The sequence below is a fragment of the Columba livia genome, chromosome 22 (assembly GCF_036013475.1).
Source record: "Columba livia isolate bColLiv1 breed racing homer chromosome 22, bColLiv1.pat.W.v2, whole genome shotgun sequence".
NCBI lineage: Eukaryota > Metazoa > Chordata > Aves > Columbiformes > Columbidae > Columba > Columba livia.
This window is the reverse complement of record NC_088623.1, coordinates 422862-438387: the sequence shown is the minus strand read 5'-3', so window position 1 is coordinate 438387 and position 15526 is coordinate 422862. Positions and strand designations below refer to the sequence as shown.

Here is a 15526-nt window from a genome sequence, read left to right as displayed (position 1 = left end):
TGATTCAATTCTTTCTGGCGTACCGTGTCGCCAAAGGACTTGCTTTTCAAGGCCCAAGATAGTATTTCGGGCTGTAGCATGAGGTACGGCATATGTTTCCAACCATCCAGTGGTTGCTTCCACCATTGTAAGTACATAACGCTTACCTTGACGTGTTTGTGGAAGTGTAATATAATCAATCTGCCAAGCTTCTCCATACTTATACTTTAACCATCGCCCCCCATACCATATAGGCTTTAACCGTTTCGCTTGTTTGATTTCGGCGCAAGTCTCACATTCATGAATAACCTGTGAAATAGTGTCCATAGTTAAATCCACCCCTCGATCGCGAGCCCATTTATATGTTGCATCTCTACCTTGATGCCCTGAAGCATCATGGGCCCACCGAGCTAGGAAAAGTTCACCTTTATGTTGCCAGTCCAAGTCCACCTCAGCTACTTTAATCTTAGCAGCTTGGTCCGCTTGTTGGTTGTTTAGATGTTCCTCGGTGGCTCGACTTTTAGGCACGTGAGCATCTACGTGCCGAACTTTCACAGGCAGGCTCTCTAGCCGAGCAGCAATGTCTTGCCACAGTGTGGCAGCCCAAATGGGTTTACCTCTGCGCTGCCAGTTGCTTTTCTTCCATTGCTGTAGCCACCCCCACAAGGCATTTGCTACCATCCATGAGTCAGTATAGAGATAAAGTATTGGCCACTTCTCTCGTTCAGCAATGTCCAAAGCCAGCTGGATGGCTTTCACTTCTGCAAATTGACTAGATTCACCTTGTCCTTCAGTGGCTTCTGTAACTTGTCGTGTGGGACTCCACACAGCAGCTTTCCACCTTCGATGTTTTCCTACAAGACGACAGGATCCATCTGTGAACAGTGCATACTGCTTATCAGTCTCTGAAAGAGTATTATACGGTGGTGCTTCTTCAGCACGTTTTACTTCCTCATCTGGAGACATCCCAAAGTCTTTGCTTTCTGGCCAGTCTGTAATCACTTCTAAGATCCCTGGGCGATTGGGATTTCCAATTCGAGCTCGTTGCGTGATCAATGCAATCCATTTACTCCACGTAACTTCGGTTGCATGATGTGGAGAGGGAACCGTCCCTTTGAACATCCAACTCAGCACTGGCAGTCGAGGTGCCAGGAGGAGCTGTGCTTCAGTACCGATCACTTCTGAAGCAGCTCGAACTCCTTCGTATGCTGCTAGTATCTCTTTTTCAGTTGGAGTATAGTTGGCCTCAGATCCTTTGTATCCTCGACTCCAAAAACCTAAGGGTCGACCTCGGGTTTCTCCTGGTGCTTTCTGCCAGAGGCTCCAGGTAAGTCCATTATCTCCGGCTGCAGTGTAGAGCACATTTTTAACATCTAGTCCAGTCCGAACTGGTCCAAGGGCCACCGCATGAGTTATCTCACGCTTAATTTGTTCAAAGGCTTGTCGTTGTTCAGGGCCCCACTCAAATTGGTTCTTTTTACGAGTCACTCGATAGAGAGGGCTCACAATCTGGCTGTAGTCAGGAATATGCATTCTCCAAAAACCTACAATGCCCAAGAAAGTCTGTGTCTCCTTTTTATTAGTAGGTGGAGACATTGCTGCAATTTTGTTGATCACATCCATTGGGATCTGACGACGGCCATCTTGCCATTTTATTCCTAAAAACTGTATCTCTCGTGCAGGTCCCTTGACCTTGCTTCGTTTTATGGCAAAACCAGCATCCAAAAGAATCTGAATTATTCTCTCACCTTTCTCGAAGACTTCTTTTGCTGTGTCGCCCCATACGATGATGTCATCAATATATTGCAAGTGTTCTGGAGCTTTACCTTGCTCCAGCGTGGTCTGGATCAGTCCATGGCAGATGGTAGGACTGTGTTTCCACCCCTGGGGCAAGCGATTCCACGTGTACTGAATGCCTCTCCAGGTGAAAGCAAACTGCGGCCTGCACTCTGCTGCTACAGGAATAGAGAAAAATGCATTAGCAATGTCAATTGTAGCATACCACTTAGCTGCCTTTGACTCCAGTTCAAATTGCAGTTCTAGCATGTCAGGCACAGCAGCACTCAGTGGTGGTGTAACTTCATTCAGGCCACGATAGTCTACAGTTAGTCTCCACTCGTCACTAGACTTACGCACTGGCCAGATTGGGCTGTTAAAAGGTGAACGAGTCTTACTGATCACACCCTGGCTTTCCAATTGACGGATCAACTTCTGGATAGGAATCAAAGAGTCTCGGTTGGTGCGATATTGCCGGCGATGCACTGTCGTGGTAGCAATTGGCACCTGCTGGTCGTCAACCATCAGCAGTCCTACAACAGAAGGGTCATCTGAAAGACCAGGCAAATCAGACAGCTGTTCAATTTTCTCAGTGTCCACAGCTGCTATACCAAATGCCCACGTATACCCTTTTGGGTCCTTAAAATACCCTCTCTTGAGGTAGTCTATGCCAAGGATGCACGGAGCATCTGGACCAGTCACAATGGGATGCTTTTGCCAGTTTTTTCCAGTTAGGCTCATTTCAGCCTCTACAACAGTCAGTTCCTGGGATCCCCCAGTCACTCCAACAATATTGATGGATTGCGTTCCTTTATAATTAGAAGGAATTATCGTGCACTGTGCACCAGTGTCCACTAAAGCTTTGTACTCCTGGGGGTGTGTTGTACCAGGCCATCGTATTTGTACAGTCCAATAAACTCTGTTATCCCTTTCCTCCACCTGGTTGGAGGCAGGGCACCTCTAATTTCTGTTTTGCACAGTCTCTGGATGTGAATTAGAGGTTCCTTCAAGAGCATCAGAATCTCTTCTGCTCCTTTTATAAACTGGAGCAGCCACCTTCCTAGGAGTTTTTCTTTTTAGCTCACGTACTCGTTCCTGAAGTTCTGAGGTAGGTCTTCCATGCCACTTATTCATGTTTTCTCCCTGCTCATGTAGGAAGAACCACAGTGAACCTCTTTTTGTGGGCTGCCTCTGTCCTCTCTCTCGAGATTGGAAACGCCTTTTCCTAATAGCTGAAACATAGGTTTGTGCAGGTCGTGAATGGTATGTGTCTTCTCTGAGTTCTTTGATTTCTTGCAATATCTTTTCAAACCGGTCACCAGATTTTTCACACAGTTTCTCTACAGCAGAGACACAAGCCCGTAGAGAACCAGCAAGGCTGTCCTCAAAGTTCCGAAGCTGCTCAATCATTTCATTAATCTCTTGTTGACCTCCAGCTGACCAGACCATTCCTGCCAATGACCTAGCATATGCAGGGGGTGCACTTTGTACAAATCTGCGCCACAGAGATCGTGTACAATTGATTTTATCTGGGTCTGTCCCCTCTTGGTTGTCTGATCCAAAATAGATGATCTCTCGCACAGCTAATTCTCTCAGGAACTGAATACCTCTCTCCATAGTATTCCATTTCCCTAACTTGGATATACAATCTTCCTTGTAGGGAAATCTTACTTTCATAGCTGCCAGGAGTCGGGTCCAGAGACTAGTGGCATTAGACTCTCTTGAAATTGCCCTATCAATGGTGGAATCTCTTGACAGAGATCCCAGCTGCCTGGCTTCACCACCTTCCAATTCAATTGTTTCTGCCCCATTGTCCCAGCATCGGAGCAGCCAGGTTAAAATATTCTCGCCTTCACGGCGACTAAAGTCTTTTCTCATATCTCTCAGCTCACCTGGAGAAAAGGACCGAGTGGTGGTCACTTCATCTCCTCCCTGTCCTGATGGTGCACCTTGGGTTGATGTTGGCCCTGTGCCATCATCTGCTGCACGGGTAGTCTTTCTAGTGACTTTCTTACAACCAGCAACTGATGCTGATATGGGTTTACCATCATTTGATTTATTTCCAGAGTCTGAGTGACTGTCACAGTGGTTACAGCAGCAACAGTGCCCAGTGTGTGAAGAAGGGGGGGCTGCCTTGTTAGCCTTTGAGGCTGGAGAAGTAATGTTATCTGCAGCGACCTTGGCAGAGGAACTCTGCGGAGGAGCTGTAGCTTCAGCCTGCGAAGCCGCCGTTGGGGGGGCAGTGGCTGCAGCGGCAGCTTTGGCTGTTTTGCTCTTTCTCGAGCGGCTCGGAGTGCTTTTTGCTAAAGCTTCCGAAGACGCACCGCAAATCTCAGGACAACAAAGAGACGCAAACCTCCTGTTGAACGCCATTTCTCTTAACAGAAGCACAAACTGACACACATTCAGCAAACCAGATAACACCATCACAGTTCTATCAAAACTCCAAGGATATTCAAAATTCTCTAAAACATTTGCAAACTGTCCTAGCGAAAAAACGAAAGTATTGTTAGTCAGCCTTTCTAAAGATTCGCTCGACCAATTAGCAAACACAGAGCCGTACTGCTCTTTAATCTCTCCTGGAGGCTTTTCAAGGTAAAGCAGAAGCGAGTAGAAATTCATCAGCGGCTGCAGTATAATAAAATAAACCAGTTACAAACCACACAGTATCATCATGACCATTGTCCAGTTCCTTGTTGTTATATAATGAATACTTCGATTTAAAAAGAAAGCCCAACACAGACATGGAATCAGTGAGCACAGTGTAGAAAATAACTGATACAACTTATGCCATAACATCTTTAAATCAGTGTAATTCACTTTGCCTTAATACAACTAAATAATATCCAAAGCAAACGGACGCGCGAGTATCACAACTCTATGAGTTGGCACCGTGCCAAGAAAACTGAAAGGTACGTCAGAGCACTGGAAAAGCCAAAAAATCTTCAAATTTACCCCTTTCTCTTGCCCCACGTTGGGCGCCAATTATCTGTCGAGGGTTAAGATTGCGGGGTGACAATAAAACCCTGGCAGATGTATTGTTAACCCCCTCTCCCCCCACACTTCCCCCTCCCTCTCCCCCTTTTTCACTAAGGAGAGGCGATTGGAAGGAAAAGAAGCACAGAGTGAAGAGAGTTGGAAAAAATTAAAGATGTTTTACTAATGCTACTAATAAGAATAGAGAAAATAATACAAAATATACAAAACCAATCTTGAAAGTCTCAGCAACTGCAGAGCTGGCACCCAAAGTCCTGGATTAGACTCTGCAGCCAACCGGAGCTGGATTCAGTCTCTCACTAGGCCTCAGTTCGCAGGGACGACTAGCAAGATCCTCTCCTAATGTCGGCCATAAGCAGCAGGGAAAAGGGAAAAGCAACACGAGATCCTCGTGATCTCCCACTTATATATGAAGTATTCACGTGAATGGAATGTTATACCCAGTTGGTCAGTTTCTTGGTCTCTTTCTTCTCGTCGCCCCTCTCGCGAGATGTCCATCTGTGCTTATCATTAAGTTTGCATTCCATTGCCAGGTTTACCAAAACATGTGTCTGGTGCTCCAGGAAAATGCAGTTAATATGAAGGCTTTAGCTGACAGGCAAATTCACTGAAAGAAAAACTTGTTTTTAACAAAACCAGGACACCTGTGCATTTTTTTTTCTGTCCCTCTCTACCCTTCAGGCCATTGTCTCTTTCTTCTTCTCCATCTCTTTGTCTTGATCTGCGTCCCTGTCTTTTTCCCTCATAATCTTCCTGACCTGTTCTCTGTCTTTTGTCTCTTTCTGCCTCTATGTCCTGCTCTCTGCCCTTGTCTTCCCCTCTCCTTCATTCCTTCTGCTCTTCTTTCCTTCTTTCTCTCTTGCCGTGTTCTGTTCGCTGTCGTGGGTCCAAAGCGGGGCAGAGTGACAGCCCAGGGACCAATGCGGGGCAGCGTCACCTCAGGGAGGAGACTGGCCGCCCTGCCGCCCTGTGCTGGCAAAGGTGGAAGTGAGAAGGCGGCGGCTCTGCCGGTGGCCGGGCTGAGCTCGGACGTGGCGCCCGTGGGGCTGCCCCAGGGCTGAGCAGCCCCCGGCCCTGGCCCCGCCTCCTCTCTTCAGCCCTCCCCCCCTTGCCCGTGTTCTGGACCCCCCGTCTCTGTGGGAGCCACCGCCTCACAGAGTCAGTGTCCCTGGGCTGTGCCACCACACAGCAGCCATGGGCCACTGGGCTTCTCGCCGCCATCGCCGCCAGCACGTGACCGACAGCGATGAGGACGTGACGCTGAGGTGGAGGACGGGGTGGGTGGTGATGATGGCGGGGGCCGTGTTTGCCGTGGGGGTGCTCGCTCTCATCTCACCCACGTCCCCTCCCGCAGCACAAGCGACCCCACAGCGCCTGGAGGACGGTGAGGAGGGGAGGACGTGGCCGCCATCCCACGTCTGGCCTGAGATGGTGAGTGGAGCAGGGGGGTGGCGGGGCTGGGGTCTCCCCTCAGAGCAGGGGGTCCCAGGGCTGACGCTCTCCCCGCCTCCCCACAGCTCCTGCTCATCATCTCCTGACGCTGCCCGACCTGCTGAGCCGGGGCCAGACCTGCTGCTGCCGCCACGAGCTGTGAACAGCGAGGCCGCCTGGGGCCACTTCTGCCCCCTCTGCCCCCACCAGCACCCGGCCCTGCAAGATGCCGCAGTCTCAGCTGTGAGCCCCCGGCACCGCCAAGGGAGGGGAGGGTGGTGGCACTTTGTCCCCAGCCCATGACAACGTCTCTGCTTCCCCCTCCAGACACCAACGGGCTGAGCCTCCAGGGCCTGGGCCCCTGTCAGCAGCCAGCGCTGGTGGCCTCCATCCCATCCCCCTTTGCTCACGGCCACCACAAGCTGCCGCCTGCCCAGCAGCACCTCTTCCTCCTGGGTTATGGCAGGACCCTCTTCTTCCTCCATGACTCTGGCTGCCACACCTGCCACTGCCAGGCCCTCTCCCGTGGCATCGATGACGTACGCCGACCCCTCACCCCACCCCTTTCGCCCGTGCCACCGCCACGCTGGGTGACCGTCCCCTCCTCCCCACGGGTGACAGCAGGCCCCTGTGAGGAGCCCACCCATATCTACGTGCTGATGGGGCAGGAGCAGCAACAGCTCAGCAGCAGGTCCTCGTCACAGAAGGTAACGTGCATTGGAGACTTTCAAAAGGCCTTTGAAACTGCTGTGAACCGGGGCCCCGTGAGAGTCATGGGAAGGTCATCAGCCTTGCAGCTCTGCAGCAGTTAAAACTGCCACTGAAACACTCTCGGTGGCAGATGCTGTTCTGTGGGTTTCAATTTGGGTATTTTTTAATCATTTTGTTGAGGTGCAATTCTTTATTTGGAATCAGGTGACGGGATTGACGCTCATCTTCTCTTTCTGGAGCACATCCTGACATCCTTTGTCATCCAGAGCCCTGTGTCCCTGAGAGGAGCGATGGCCACAACGGAGAATGACCTCTGTGAGTAGCAGCTGCAGCAGCAGCCTCGGACTTTGTGAATCCCCAAAGTCAACGGCCGTGGCTGGTGCTCAATTCCTGAATACTGATGTGCTGACAACCCAGAGTGGGTTCTGGGGCACTTCCTGAGAGCAGCCAGACTTACCAAGGTGTTCTCAATTAGACAGGGGAAGTTGTGTTTCCTCACTCCCTGCCGCTCTGTACAGGAGTTTTAAAGATGTCGTTGCTCGCAGAAAGGTCCGACATCAGTAGGGTTACCTTCTGTGCCAGGTACTTGGTTGTTTTCATCAACTTACAATCAAGAAAAGGGAAGACTTGACCTGCTAATGCCATTCAAGACTCTAGAGGGAAAGGAAGGTTGTCTGGGGCACAGAAACGAGTGTGGGTTTGTTGGACTTGAGGCAAAGTAAGCAGGGGAACACACTTTTTCAAAACTGTTTCTTGACCAGCAAATTGCAATGGCAGTGTTAGGCTTGCCCCAACGTATCTCTGTTGGAGGTTAGGGCTGGTTGTCCTGGGTACTCCTGTAGAAAACTTGACTGTTAAAATGCGCTTTCATGCAACAACATTATTTCTTTTCAAATGTGGTTTCTTGGCAGTCGTTGCTGAGGGAATGGCTCCACCACAGAGGATCTTCTTTCCCCTAGAGAAGATTTGCATGGCCTCGCAGCACAACCAGAGAGCTGGAGCGGGACTGCACAACGTGGGCAACCCATGCTTCCTCAGTTCCATCCTGCAGTGCCTGACGTACACCACGCTCTGGCCAACCACCTGCTCTCTGGGGAGCACAGCCAGGCCTGTCAGTACTTCTGTGAACATTTCCTTCTAAATCTGCTGGGCAGTTCCCAAGGGCTGCCAGTATCTGGAACTGATTTAGGAGAAAAGCAGCCCTTCTTTGTCAGTCCCCGCAGGGCTGTTCTTTGAACATGCAAGCCTAGAGGCTGCTTGTTGTATCTCTTTCTTTCCCCAGGTCTCAGTCCCTCTTCTTGTAAGTTAAATTCTCTCTGCTTATTGTACAGAAACCTTTGGTGAGTTCAGCATCCCTATCCCAGCATCCAGCTGGATCCCTTCCATTTGTGCTCCTTGGCCCCCCTGCAGCCTCCAGGAGAGCGTCTGGGGGGCTCTTACAGCTTCTGGAGTTTCCCCACTGGTGGGTCCTGTCAGGAGGGGAGGGCAGGACCTTCTCACAGCTCTCTTTGCAGGACATGGCGGGGGGCACGGTGGAGTCTCCAGAGGACAGCAGCTCCTCCGCACCAGCCGTCACCAGCCAGCAAAGCCGGGCAGGAGCCCAGGAGGCAGCTGCGGGCTGGCCGTGCCCCATCTGGCCAGGCAGGATCAACAGCAGCTCCTCCCTGGGCTCCTGCTTGCGTCGCTTCTTCCACGTCTGTCTCAGGCTGGTGTCCAGAAGGAAAGCTGCGTGCCCGCTGCGCTGTCACCCCCGTGACCGTGTGCTCCACGCTGCACGAGAGGACAGCAGCAAAGAGGAGCGGGGATTCAGCCCTTCTGCCCCCTGCCAGGAGAACGGTGCCAGGGAGAGGCCCAGGAGCAGATCCCCGCACTGGGGCAACGATCTCCGCAGCTGGGTTGTGGAGACCGTGGACTATGAACACTCAGATGGGAGGAGGGGGAGAACCAGTCCCCTGAGCTGTGACCCCGCTCACAGGGACGAGGCAGCTCCAATACCCTCCAGCAGCAGCTCCCAGTCTGCACCAGCACCTCCACTGTCCTCCAGCAGCAGCTCCCAGTCTGTTCCTGCCCCCAGAGCTGCTCAGGGGCAAACCCGGCCAAGGATGAGACATCGGAGCAGATCCCCACGGCTGGGACTGTGATCTCCGCAGCCGGTTTCTGGAGATCACAGACCAGCATCACTCAGCAGGGAGGACGAGGAGCTGGAGAACCAGTCCTCCACGGTCTGACCGAGCCCTAAGGGATGATGCAGCTCCAGGGCCCTCCAGCCACAGCTCCCGGTGTCGTTCTGCACCCAAAGCTGCTCGGGAGCAGACCCAGCTGAGGCAGAGGGAGCGGAGCAGATCCCCGCGGCGCCGCTATGATCTCCACAGGCAGTTTGTGGAGATCACGGACTGTGACCCCTCAGCACAGAGGAGGAGGAGGAGCAGGAAGGCTTCAGTGCCCTGGAGATGCAGATGAGGAAAACAGTGGGTGGTGACGGGGACAGATTGCAGCCTGGACGAGGGAGGACACAGCATCTGACGCCTGTGGTGCTGGAGAGGAGGAAGAGGAGGAGGAAGAGTCCAGGAGGCAGCAAAGCTGCCCCAGCAGGGACCAAGCTGCCCCAGGGCACCAGCAGCCAGTGCTGCCTCTGGCAGGAAGAGCTCAGAGAGCCCTTCCAGAGCCACGGGCAGCTCTGCCGGCCGGCCCGCCTGCCCACAGGCCCCGGGAAGAAGAGCTGCAACCTGCGGCCACGGCTGGGATCGCTGCTCAGAAACACTCACTGGGCACCAGCGGGCAGAACAGCCAAAGCCACGATTAAAAACAAACTCTTGTTGGCCTCGTGTGTCTCATTTGTGGGGTGTTTCCTTCTCGGTGGGTTTTGAGGCAATTGGAGAAATGCCCATTCTGAGAAGTCTCTGTGGTGGGTTTTGGGAGCTGTGTGTTGTGTGTGCCCATCTTGCCGTCTCTTCTGTTTCAATGTGGAGTCGTAAGGAGCCATTGAAAGGGGGAATGTTGTTTTTGGAACGGATCTGGCACCTGGCCCCAGCAGGGGAAGGACTCAGAGACATCAGCCCACGAATCCTTAACGTAAAACAAAGCCCATTTGAAATAATCCCGGAATCCAAACGGATTGCTGTATTTAAAAGTTAATCTAGGGGGAAGGGTACCCAAAGAGCCAGGAATCCATATTTTGAATAAATCAATAGGTTAGAGGTTGTTAGAATTAGATGAATGAGACAGGCAAACCGAGGCAAGCAGTGGGCAGTCTGTAAACCCTGCAGTACCAGCCAGTGGGGAGCAGGGAGGGGATGTGCAGCTGGGATCGGTGGATATGTAAGCGGGGGCTTTTTGTCCTACTCCCCGTGCCTGTCTTTGGGTAGAACACCTGGTCTTGCAAAATGGTTTATAAAATACGCTTTGCTGAGAGATGCTGCCCGGGCCTGTTCTATCGGCAAGGTGATTGTTTCCTGCAGCAGGATTTGCAGCAGAAGTTGGGCAGGACAAGAGCGCCCATGCGGTCAGAAAGCACAGCAGACAGCTGGACCGTGGGGTCACGGGCACCAAACCCAGCTCGGGTGGGAACCAAGAGGGTCCCCTCGTGTTCAGGGCCCAAAGCGCCACCTGTAGCATCTGCCCGTCCTTCTGAGTGCCCAGAGCCTCCTTCCTGGGGCCAAATCCTCGTGTTCAGGGTCCCCACGTGTCTTTCATCACCCACGGCCTTTGCTCAGGGCCCACAGTTCATTCTCAGGTGGAGCTCGCTGCCTGGCAACAACCGCCCGGAAGTCCGGGGCCAGTCAGTGGATGAAACGCAGCCAATCACATTGGAGGAGGCGGGGTAACTCATGTGATTGAAATGTAAGCAGCCAATCAAGCTTTGCGAGCTGCAGGACAGTTGGCGACAGTGGAACAAACTGGGCAGCGTTCGGGGCGGGCTGTGCTGGCTGCACCAATCACTCCTGGTGGGAGTGCAGCACATGGATGATTGACAAGGGTCTGGCCAATCACTTGGTGGGGGGGGCAGTGGGAAAACCCAGCCAGCCAAGCAGAGGAAACCTTGCCTCAGGGAAGGCGGACACTGTGGAGGGAATGACCCCTCAGGCAGCCAATCAGAGAGAGCATCACCTCAGGGCAGGGTGAGCCCCAAACCAGGTTAGAGTCACAGCCCAGATAGCCAATCAGCTGCAGGATCAGCTCAGGGGAGGAGACTGACAGCCCTCCCGACCAATGGTGGCGCAGCCCAGGCTGAGCAGGCGGTTGCTCTGCAGGCGGCCAGGGTGAGTTTTGCCATGGCGCCCGTGGAGCTGCCCCGAGGCTGAGGAGCGCCCGGCCCAGCCCTGGGGCCCTTTTTCCTCCGTCTGGGGCCCTGGGGATGTTGTTGCTGCCTCTGGCTCAGGTGTGCGTGGGCTGCTCTGGCCTTGTTCTCCTGGGCGGGGGAGGGGGCAGGGGGCACTTGCTGGAGAGGAGCTGCTGGGGCTGGAGCTGGAGAGAGCAGGAGAAGGAGAAGCAGCTGGAGGGTGAAGTGCAGGAGATCCCCACAGCTGCTGCTGCAGCTGCACAGGAGACAGCTGCCCCTCTGGGTGAGGAAGAGTCCCTGTGAGCAGCCTCAGCAGAGCAGATCACGAACCTGCACCGCAGGGTCTGTGTCAGTGAGGAAAATTACAGCACGGCCGTACAGTGTGTGTGCGTGGTGTGTGTCTGGGAAGCCTCGTGGTGTAAGAGCTGTAGAACACCGATGTGTTCTCTTAGGTGCAGGATGGGCGAGCGACTGGAGCTGCAGACTAGGAGGGGAGGAAAAGACAGACAGACAGAAGTGCCTGAACTCCACAGCTTGCCTGGCAGTGCAGAGAGCAGGAACTGTGGTGAGTCCTGGGCCCTCGGGGTCATTTCATCCTGTTTTGTGCTCCAGTCCCTCCCTGCTCCCTCCTCTTTCCTGCTGTGTCCTTCTTCCTCTTCATCTCTTCTCTCTCTGTCCCTCTGCTGCTTCCTCACCGTTTCCCCCACCCTTCTCCATCTCTGTGCAGGGTTTCTCGTATCTCCCTCTCTGTCTCCTCCCCTCTGTGGTTCTCATCATCCCTGGTTTCTCTTTGTCGTCATTCTGCTCTGTTGCTCTGTCCTGCTCCCTGCCCCATCATTTCTCTCTGTATCCCTCTGTCCTGCTCCCTGCGCCTGTTCCTGCCCCTCTTCTTTTTTAATCCCTCTCCGTCTTGCTGCCCACCCCAGGATTTTTTCCCCAATCTCTGCTCTGCCCCCAACCCTTATTGTTCTTTCTCTCTCCTGCTCCCTTTCTGTCTTTCTGCCTGTCTTCCCTTTCCCTGTTCTTCTTTCTCCATCTCTGTCCAGATTACTGCCCCTTTTCCTTCTTGATGTCTTTCTGTCCTGTTTGTCTTTCTGTCTTCCTTGCCTGTTCCCAGTCCCATCCTTTCTCACTATATCACCCCTGTCCAGCTGGCTCTGCCTTTTCTTTTTCTTCTCTTCCTCTTTCCTGCTCCTCAGCCCTCTTTTCCTCTTCCTCCAGCTCATTGCTGCATGTTTCCCCTTTCCAGTGTCTTCATTTGGATCTGAACTTTGCTTTATTTCTCAGACTTTCTTTTTGTCTCGCCATCTGTACATCCCCCTCCCTGTCTTTCTCTAGCCCCTTCCTGCTTCTCCTCCTCCCCCCTCCCCATCCCTCTGTCCTGCTCATCAGCCCTGCTGTTTCTTCCTCCCTGTTTCTTCACAGCTCCTTGTCCCTTTTTGCCTTGATCTCTCCATCTCTCCATCCTTTCCCTTGTGTGTTTCTTTCTCTCTCAGCTCCTCTGTCTTCTCTCTTGTCTGATTTGTCTCTCTCTAGTCCTCTGTCCTTCTCCCCAGCAGCTTGAACTGAATGACCAGGTGTCCCTGCATTCTGGTGTTTGCTCATCCCTGCCCTGGGGAAGATCTGTGTCTGTAGGGCTGGGGATCATTCAGGAGCTGGTCTCCTGCAGACAGCAGAGCCAGGTGCAGCTACAGCAGAGGTTGTTCTCAGCTGCTGCTTGTGCAGCTTGTTGGAAGGGCAGCTGTGGGCCTTCTTTGGAAGGGAGGTTTCTTGTTCTGTGCTTACTGCTCCTCAGGACCCTGCACAGGAGCGCTGTTGGGGTCTGCAGGGACGGGTGGGACCTGCTGTGACTCCTGGTGAGTGCGAACTCAACTTGTCCTCATGTCCTCGAATGAAACCAGACTGACCGTAGATGGTTTTCTTGCCTGTTTCAGTTCCAAACTACATGTTTGGCACTGAAGGACATGAGACTTTGTGCTGTTTTCCAGATGTCAGTGGCTGCGAATCAGCTGAGAACATCACTGCCTTAGGTACCAGGGCAGGTGGTCTGTGATCAGGGATGTGGACTTGCATGGCAGTGCTTTTATGAACATTTGATGGTCTTGCCACTTCAAAGCCCTTCATTTTCCTAGAAATTTTAAGATGATGTTTCTTATTCGGAGGTTCAGACTCTGGTTGGATTTGATGTTGAATGGTCGATATTATGGGCTCCATAAAATAAGAATCTCGCTTCCTTGTTGTTTTCTTACACTGTCTGAATTTGGTAAGCGAGAGCAAGAGTGGTTGACAGTGTCTGTTTTTTGAGAGTAACGTATTCCTGACTCTCCCTCTCTGTATGGTGAAGGTTTCTGCCTGCACTATGATTTTGCTGGGCTGTGAGGCTGTGTTGGAGCAGCAGAGGTAAGAAGTGGTGGCTTTAAAGGCATTGAAGCTGTGGTAAAACCAGCAGGTAAAGCTGGTTTCTTCCTAGAGAGCTGCCTGACAAAAATAGTTACAAGACCCTTGAAGTTGGTGCTTTTGGGATTGATTGATTGATTGATTGATTGATTTCTGGGAAGCAAGAAGTGAGAGCCTGTGCACTCCCATAGGCAGCGCTGCCTCCCAAATAGGTGCACCCTTCTCCACTTGTGTTCCTTCCATGCTGGTGCAGAACAAGGCCATGCAGTAGTGTGCAGATGTGGTGACTGCAATGTGACCATGAGGTCACAGCCCCACGGTGACGTGCTGTGCTGTGTCTTGGCAGCAGCAGCATCATGGTGCGAGCGTGGGGGCCATGGTCCTCACCCTCCTCCTCCTCCTGGTGCCCCTGCCAGCCCGGGACGCCCAGGCTGCTCCAGCCGAGCGCAGGGAGCAGGTGGGCGGGCAGGGGCAGCACCCAGCCCCGAGCAGCTCAGCAGGGCAGCAGTGGGGCCAGGGCTGGGGCTGGGGCCGGGAGAGCAGCCGGGCTGGGCCGGGCAGGGCGAGCCAGGCAGCACCAGGGTGTGGGCAGGGGGCAGACGCCCCGCAGGGAGGGGAGAGGGGCTGCGGCTGCTTCAGGGGCAAGTTCTGGGCAAGCAGGGGCTGGGAGTGGTGGCCCAGGGGCAGAAACCAGCACTGAGTCCCTGTGGGCCCTCGCTGCCCCCAGCCTCGTGCCACACGGCCCCATCCCAGGGCTCGCTTTGAGCCTTTGGGCCTGTTTCAAATCAAAGCTGGGATTGCTTTGGCCCTTTGGGCCAGCTTTGAGCTAAATCTGGGCACATTTGTGCGCTTTGGGGTCGTTTCTGCCTAGATCTGGGAGTTCTTTGGCTTTGCAGTCCAGTTTCTACCCAAATCTGGGCGTGTTTGGGCCACTTTTGGCCGTTTTTTACCCAAATCTGGGCATACTTTAACTTTGTGGTCCAATTTCACCCCAAATCTGGGGATGTTATACCCCTTTTTGGCCAGTTTTGATCCAAATCTAGTGGTGCTTTGGTTTTTCTGGCTCTTTTTACCCGATATACTCAGGTGCTTTTGCCCATTTTATCCCCTAATGGAGGCGCCGTGTTCCCAACTATGGGATGTTTTCACCTTTGCCAACAGTTTTGCTCCCAAATGTGAATGTTTTTGCCTCTTTTGGCCACTTTTTGCCCAAATACTCAGAATCTTTTGCCTGTATTGGCCAATTTAGCCCCATATATTTGGAATATTTAGTCATTTCTCCAGTTTTCTCCCTAAATAGGGCTATTTCTCTGCAATAGATGGGCATTGTTTCTCTCTTCTTTATGTCCTCTTTTACCCGAAATGCAGGAGTATTGCTCTGTGAGCCTGGAAACCTCTCTGGTCTGTGCTTGACTCCAGGCCATGGCACTGGCAGAGTTGATGGAGCTTCTCAGCTGGATCCTGGTTATGAGCCTTGGGCTGTCCCAGAGGTACGTTGTCACTGCCTGTCTGCTTGAAGGAATAAACACTCACGTTTTAATAGGTTATTCACGTGTGATTGTACCCAAGATCATCTCAGAGGCTTTTCAAAAGCTTTTTGGTCCTTGGTGGTGTTACACAGACAAGTCATAAATACTATTTGCCTGCAAACCTGCTAGGTCTCAGCAAAAAGGTCACGTATGTTCCATTTCTAGCTGTGGGAACGTACACCTTTGTGTGTGTCCTGTGTCCTTACCTCAGCCCCTCCCGTCACTGCAGGTGACTGAGGAAGAAGGAGATCACAACATGCCATGGAAGCTCCTCCCCTGTGTTTGACTCCCTGTTTGGTTCCTGCAGTCCATGGTGATCAAGCCTCTTGGTGTAATCCTGTTCCTGAGCCTGGGGGCAATCCCAGGGGTAAGTGTTCAGTCTTCATTGGTCACTGGCCTTTTGCATTTGTTAATATTTGGTTTATTA

At 52.7% G+C, this 15526-nt stretch overlaps 1 long non-coding RNA gene across 9 annotated transcripts in view; it reads right to left on the bottom strand.

Moving 5' to 3' along the window:
• LOC135576030 (uncharacterized) overlaps positions 1–15526 on the bottom strand; it is a 549349-nt gene that overhangs the window by 470870 nt on the left and 62953 nt on the right. The window lies entirely within an intron of this gene.